General features: G+C 45.7%; 1 long non-coding RNA gene across 1 annotated transcript in view; it reads left to right on the plus strand.

Annotated features, from left to right (window-relative positions):
- LOC308590251 overlaps positions 1–6,215 on the plus strand; it is a 44,147-nt gene extending 37,932 nt beyond the window's left edge. The window contains exon 4 of the long non-coding RNA XR_014009730.1: positions 6,111–6,215. This is a non-coding gene — a long non-coding RNA (uncharacterized lncRNA). The remainder of the gene's footprint in view (positions 1–6,110) is intronic.
- The last annotated feature ends 398 nt before the right edge of the window (positions 6,216–6,613 follow it).

Here is a 6,613-nt window from a genome sequence, read left to right on the forward strand (position 1 = left end):
CAGTGCAGAGAAGCATGTATTTTCAGTTATGTACAGGCAGCTTCTCACCCTTTTTTGAACACCTTTCTGGAGGGTTTCCTCAGCCTCCTCTCCTATCCCCCCTCCTTGGGAGTCCTCTGGGCAGCCACTGCTGCTGCTCCTGATCTGAGCTGCACACACCCCCCCCCAAGGAGAGGTGCCCCACAAGGGCCTGGGAAGAGGATACCCCCAGCCTTAGTGGCCCAATGGAGACTGGCCAAAGGTGAACGTTAGGCCAGCACCTTACCTTGGGAGGCAGCAGTGGCGGCAGCAGGCGCCACTGGGCCTGCATGGTGGAAATGCTCCCCTTCAGCACTGGGCACCCAGCTCCCAGGCAGGCCTTGCACACAGCAAGCAAAATAAATGCCAGCGCAGCACCTGCCTGCCTGCCTGCCCAGGCTCCCACTAGTCTGTCCATTCCCAACAGCAAGGGCTGGTGAACTGGCTGGCTGGGCTCCTTCACCCTCTTGCTTGCTTACACCAAGGGCACCTCAGCTCCTGGCAACCAGCACCCCCTGACCAGCCCCAGAGGCACCATTCACCTGAAGAGCTTGTAGCCAGGGCCGCTGCAAAAAAAGAAGCTGCACAAGCCTTTGGGAGGCAGAGACATGAGAGGGCATAAGGGGAAGGAGGGAAGGAAAGAGGGACAGAGTCCAGTGTTGCCCACAGCACCCCTGACCATAATTCAAGGTACCCCAGGGTGCCACAGCACACTGGTTGAAAACCACTGACCTAAGCTAATTCCTCCCTCACCATTTATCCCTAAACCATAACCAAGAACAACACTGACCCTATTCTGTCTCACTAACCCTGCCACAACCCTCCAAACACCCTCTCACACATCCAACTTCCACCCCCATCAGTGTTCAAACCCCCTTCCAAAACTCTCATCCAATCACCATTCACTTCCAAGCACACTCTCTCCTGCGCCCATCCAATTACCCCAATTCACATAACGGAATTACCTACACACCTAACACAATACATACTGTCTCACACTAGTTTGTCGTAATACAGTGGTGCCTCGCAAGACAAAATTAATTCGTTCCGCGAGTTTTGTCGTCTTGCCATTTTTTTCGTCTTGCGAAGCACGGTGTCGGGAAAGTTTTGGAAAAGCTTCAAAAATCACCAAAGTCTTTAAAAACCTCAAAAAAGGCTACCACACCACGTTCTATGAGTTGCTCCTCGAAGTCAAGTCGCAACTGTATTAACGGTGTTAAGAAAAAGGAAACAAACTTTCAAGATGTTTCCGTCTTGCGAAGCAAGCCCATAGGGAAAATCGTCTTGCGAAGCAGCTCAAAAAACAAAAAACCCTTTCGTCTAGCGAGTTTTTTGTCTTGCGAGGCATTCGTCTTGCGAGGTACCACTGCAACCCTAATATTTGCAAAATACTGTTTGCATATTGTGTACATCAGAACATCACATAGGGATGGAAGGATCGGTCCATTTCACTTCTCTCTGTTTTCTCATTTTTCCAAACTTAAATTCAGTTCTGCATATTTCTGCCCCTGTTTGTGATAGTCAATTTTTAAATGTGCCTGGTGTGTATTAACTTTTAGGCACACTTTTCTGTAATATATGCACTTTTGGAAACATTGGTTGGTTGGAGAAGTGCACCACAAAATTTGGGCATGTGTGAATTTTGAAGAATGTCTGGATTTCAGTTTGCATATTTCGGAAAATGCAAATTTGATAGATTTACCTTGAAATGTGGTGACATCATCCCAGGTAATATCAGGGTGGGTCAGGGAAGGCTGCAGAACCATCATATCCCCAAACTCCTCCTTCTCTGGGCACGCACTTGGAATGGGGCAGTGGAGTATACCAGCCCAGAAACTGATATATTCACCTATCCATGCCCCCCACTCCACCCCACAGTTAAACAAGTGCCTGCATAATCTTGGCAAGACTTTGGATGTGGTGGAAGAATCACTAGGGAGTCACATTTCAGTCACACAAAAGTCAGTTTTCCACACATATTCAGACCTCCATCCATCCCAGCAACAAAAGGCCTCATCACAGACAGGTCAATGGCTCATCTCAGCCAAACAAAAGTGCTTGAGGAGTTGTGCAAGAAAGAAGGAGCCAGTGAGAGGTGTGGCCCAAGGAAGGGTGTGGCCTAGTGAGAGCCCCCACAAAGCTGATTAGAGGCGTATTTGGCCCCCATGACTTCTTGTTCCCCATCCTGTCTTACAACACCCCAATAAGGTAGACTGATATTGTTCTCCCATTCTCACAGAGCCAAGAGACTGTCTGGCCTCAAGAAGAGGTGCTCTGTTGGATTAAATGGTGGCAATTTTATTTCTGTGGCTCAAGTGGGGAGGAAAGGGCTGGTGGGTAGCAGCCCTTTGCTTCCCTCCCCCTCTAGGGCAAATATTTCACAAGCCAGGGAGACAGGTCGCAGAATGATATTTGAAGGCTGCACACTGGTCAATAGAAATGCAGTTTTCTTCCACTGAAGGCAAAGGCCCCTGGAAAAGGTCATCCCGCTGGATAGCTTTAGAGTTTATTGACTTGGGCTTCAAACAGCAAAATAATTGAAAGGCTTAATACATCAAATCAATACAAGGTAAAGAAAAGAGGGGGCAGAATAGGGATGGAAGAGGGACAGGGAGACCGAGATGACAGCTGATGAGTTTAGTGGCTTCTTGCCCAAAGAAAGGGTGGAGAAAAAATCCTCGGAATACTTTCAGTTTCTTGGAGGCAGCAATTTTGGCATGTGGCAAATCCTAGAGGGCCTGTTGCAGCAAAACCCACAAAGGGTTTTATGGCTTACAGACTGGACACATTTGTGGGAAGGGCCATAGCTCAGTGGTAGAGCATTTGCTTTGCATGCAGAAGGTCCCGGGTTCAGTCCCTCCTGGGGCTGGGAGAGAACCCTGTCTGAAACCCTGGAGAGCCACTGCCAGTCAGAATGGACAATACTGAGCTTGATGGAGGATTGGTCTAACTCTGTATAAGGCAGCTTCCTTTGTTCCTATTGTGGCAGAAACATATGCACTAGAGGCAGCTTCTTCAGGCGCGTGAAACATTGGCCTTGATTTGCAGATATATATGTGCACACATGCCTGCACACCCACACGCAGGCAAAGAGAAACAATAGTGGGATCAGGAGCACAAAAGTGACAAAAGGAGCTGGAAAGAATGTCTGAGACATTTCTCTGCAAAACGTTTCCACCTTTTGAAATGGGGCGACTTGAATTTCCTTAACCTTTTGCCCTACATTCATTGGGTATATTTTTATATCCAAGAAGAACACTTCATGAATTTGACAATGTGAGCTATCAGCCATAAAAGCTAATGCGGCAATACATTTGTTAGGTCTACAAGGTGCCAAATAAATATTAGATGGATTGACATTAATCTGGAGGTGCCCCTGGGACCTGCCCTCTTTTCCTGAATGACAGGAGGTTTTGAGGCAGGATTGTGATGGTCTCATGGCCATCCAGATGTGGTTGAACTACAACTTACATCAACCTTCACCACTCTCCATGCTGACTGGACCACTCACTCCTGCTGTTGCCAACTGTGCTGGAGGGTGGGGTCCTCCCTTACCAGGCCCTTAGTTTCAAGTCCTCTGTTAGAAAGAAGGAAGAGGACCCTCTGCTCTGGAGATGATGGCATTCGCTGGTCCCCTGTGGACCTTAACTGTCACACTGGCCTGACACAAAGCCAGCAGGTGCCACCTGGGCCTCTAAAGGTCTTCCTCTGTGCCCCCATCCCATGCTTGGGCAACAACTACTAGCTACATCACAGGTTATCAGGTTATTTCTTGCAGGCCCACCAAAGCCTATTAAAAGAACTAGATAGCAATAGGGATGGATGTCTGAGTTTGCTTGCTCTCCTCTTCCCTCCCTGTCCCTTTTTCCCTTTGTGCCTTTTTCTTCTTCTTTTTTTAAGGCTGTAAGCCTGAGGGCAGAGGCTGTAAGCCTCCCTGGCTGAAAATAAATGAGTAAACTATGTTGTCTTGACTGCAACTCCATGCTCTGCTAACCAGACCTGATGCAAAACTCTGGTTGAGGGAAGAGGCAAAATAGACACCTGAGGGGTGGAGGCAATTGACAACTGCACCTCTGTGAGCCACACATTGCTGTGACTTGCATGCTGAAGTCGACCTCTAGTCAGGACTTCTTTTTTATTTGTTGTTGTTTTTTAAAAAAAAAAAAGATTAAGTGAAAAACAGGTACAAAAACATGAACAGCAGTTGACATACATCAAGTCGCTGAATGAGCCATTTGAAAAGGAAGATCAAAGAAAAGATCAAGGCTGTGAACAAAAGAAAAGCAGGTCAGAGGCAAGGGCAAGATGAGAAGGACAAAGGAAAATTATACAGAAAACAACAGGAGGATGAAAGTCTGTTCAGGCCAAGGAGAGAAGGCAAGTGGACAAGGACATCAAAAAGAAATTACATGCCTCTCCAATAAACTCACTTTTAGGCAAAATTAAAGGTCTGAGATGTTGTACAGGAAGGAACAAAAGAAGCTTCCTATAAGGAGTCAAAACCATCAGTCCTCCAACCTCAGTATTGTCTCCGCAGACTGCAGTGGCTCTCCAGGGTTTCAGGCAAGGTTCTCTCCTAGCCCTACCTAGAGATGCCATTGAGGACGGAACTTGGGGCCTTCTGCGCATATCTATATATCTATAGATAGATAGATAGATAGATAGATAGATAGATAGATAGATAGATAGATGATAGATAGATAGATAGATAGATAGATATATGGGACGCTGGTGGTGCTGTGGGTTAAACCACAGAGCCTAGGACTTGCCGATCAGAAGGTCGGCGGTTTGAATCCCCACGACGGGGTGAGCTCCCGTTGCTCGGTCCCTGCTCCTGCCAACCTAGCAGTTCGAAAGCACGTCAAAGTGCATGTAGATAAATAGGTACCACTCTGGCGGGAAGGTAAACGGCATTTCCATGCACTGCTCTAGTTCACCAGAAGCGGCTTAGTCATGCTGGCCACATGACCCGGAAGCTGTTCCCTCGGCCAATAAAGCGAGATGAGCGCCACAACCCCAGAGTCGGCCATGACTGGACCTAATGGTCAGGGGTCCCTTTACCTTTATATATATATATATTATTTATTAAGTTTCCATTTTATCACATTTAAACAAATCCTTATTATACTCATTACATATTTGCTCAATCGAGCTTCGACCTCCCTCCCTCTCGTCTCATGGTTTCCATAATTCATTACTACTTCATAGCATTTATACATAGCATTTACGTTTCACTCTTTCCGTTAATCACAAATTTTTAAATAAATATAAAAAGGTACAAATCCTTAACATTGCAAGTTTCCTTACAACAACCCTGCTAGTGTTGTTAATTGTTTACAATTGTCCTTCAGATATTGTACAAATTTACTCCAGTCTTTTTGGAAAGCTTGATCATGCTGGTTTTGGGTTTTCCCAGTCAGCCTTGCCAATTCTGCATAATCCATCATCTTGGTCTGCCACTCTTCTAGCGATGGAATTTCCCATTGCTTCCATTTTTGGACTAAAAGAGTTCTTGCTGCTGTTGTCGCATACGTAAACAGTTTTATATCTCTGTTTGGGATCTCATTCCCTGCTATACCTAACAGAAATGCCTCTGGTTTTTTCACAAATGTATTTTAAAACATTTTCTTTAACTCATTATATATCATTTCCCAGTAAGCTTTTACCTTACTACAGGTCCACCACATGTGTTAAAAAATTTTGTGACTTTCTGCATATAAGGCAGATGCTCTGCCACTGATCTACAGCCACTCCCTATATGCAGCAAAGTCTTCTGGCTTAGCAACATCCCTGAGGACTTTGAGGTGGTGCATAAGTTTTTCATCTTTCCCAAATGATAAATGAAGCATCTTTCCAACCAGAGATGATGATTAGCCTGGCATTGACTAGTAGGTAAATAATAAGGGGTTTCAAAGGGGAAACATCTGGAAGGCACCAGGTTGGGGCATCAGGTTGGGGATGTTGTCAGAATCCTAGTTGGTGGCCTCTTGAACCATCACCTCCACGAATACTCTGCTCTAAATGTGGTGCGCACCTTCCTAATCAGAGACACAATAGATCTAACATATGTCCCTGCCTTATTTGCTTCTCAGGGTATTCTGAAATCCATTTCCAGGAGAGAGCACAATATGAAGATGAGAAGAATTGTCCACCCCCTCAGTGCAGCTGAGATGTTATTAAACCCCACACAGCTGCTTCTTGGTCTGGTTTTTTTGAAGTTCCTGTGTACCTGCATGTTTGTATACACAGGCACACCAAAGAGCCGTTGCTCGGTCATTTTATGAGTGTTAATTACACGACTCTTCTATTTGCTGGATTACATTGCCGTTGCTCTTAATTCGTGCGGCTTGCCGCAGGTGCTGGATGGTATTATTAACTTTTTAATGTGGCACATTAACAGCTCTGCAAGTTTGTTTTCCTCACTGTTGATGGATATTTAATTGGTGAGCTGTTGCTAGAGTGGAAAGGAGGGGTATGGAGTAGGAATTCAGTGCATTGTTGAATATGTCTGCTGAAACTTGCCAAATATCTTAAATAAACATGAGAACATCAGTGCTTACCAAAGCTTTCTGTGATGGAGCAGTGGAACACCTAC

The sequence above is a fragment of the Podarcis bocagei genome (assembly GCF_964188305.1).
Source record: "Podarcis bocagei genome assembly, chromosome: 7".
Lineage (NCBI taxonomy): Eukaryota > Metazoa > Chordata > Lepidosauria > Squamata > Lacertidae > Podarcis > Podarcis bocagei.